Source organism: Condylura cristata, unplaced genomic scaffold (assembly GCF_000260355.1).
Source record: "Condylura cristata isolate star-nosed mole 26May11 unplaced genomic scaffold, ConCri1.0 scaffold00041, whole genome shotgun sequence".
Classification (NCBI taxonomy): domain Eukaryota; kingdom Metazoa; phylum Chordata; class Mammalia; order Eulipotyphla; family Talpidae; genus Condylura; species Condylura cristata.
Genome location: NW_004567142.1, coordinates 5865969 through 5866599, shown reverse-complemented (window position 1 = coordinate 5866599; position 631 = coordinate 5865969). Strand labels below are relative to the sequence as shown.

The following is a 631-nucleotide window of genomic DNA, read 5'->3' as shown; positions in this document are numbered from 1 at the left end:
CAGCTCTGTAAGCATAAATAAATAAATCTTAAAAAAAATCAACTTAAAACAACCTAAAACCCCCCAGGGGCACCCCGACCATGGCCGGCACAGCACAGTTCAGAGGGGACCCTGCAGTGACCCAGGAAGGTCGTGCTGTGGAGGTGGCCAGGCCGCGACCCCTCCCCCCGGGCAGCGGACCCGACACCCGCCCCTGAGAGTGGTCATCTCGATGTCAGTGTGGACACTCACGGCCAGACGCCGGCAGGAGCAAACCCACCAGCCACTGCCCCCTGCTCCTGTGCTCACCACCACAGCTTGCACAGGTGAGAGGACTGCAGGGAATCTGGGGTGCGGCAAGGGGAACTGGGGCCCAGCAGGGAGCAACGAGGCAGTGCGGGGTCTGTGGCCACCTGCGTGACAGGGGAAGGACACGCAGGGCGTCCAGCAGGGTGACTCCGCGGAGCGGTCAGCCGGGCGCTGCTGCCCCCCCGTGGGCGGGCAGCTGAGAGCATCACGTGAGTTCAGCGCTGAAAAAGGAGATTGGGACAGAAAGTGCCTCTCTGAGACCGTCCTGTCCTGCCCTGGTGCTGTGGGCAGGAGCTGGGGAAAGGGGCCCCGGACGGCAGCGCCCTCTGCCCGCGGTTCCCCC

The 631-nt window shown here is 64.5% G+C and overlaps 1 protein-coding gene across 1 annotated transcript in view; it reads left to right on the top strand.

Annotated features, from left to right (window-relative positions):
- SIGLEC8 (sialic acid binding Ig-like lectin 8) overlaps positions 1-631 on the top strand; it is a 54663-nt gene that overhangs the window by 14783 nt on the left and 39249 nt on the right. The window lies entirely within an intron of this gene.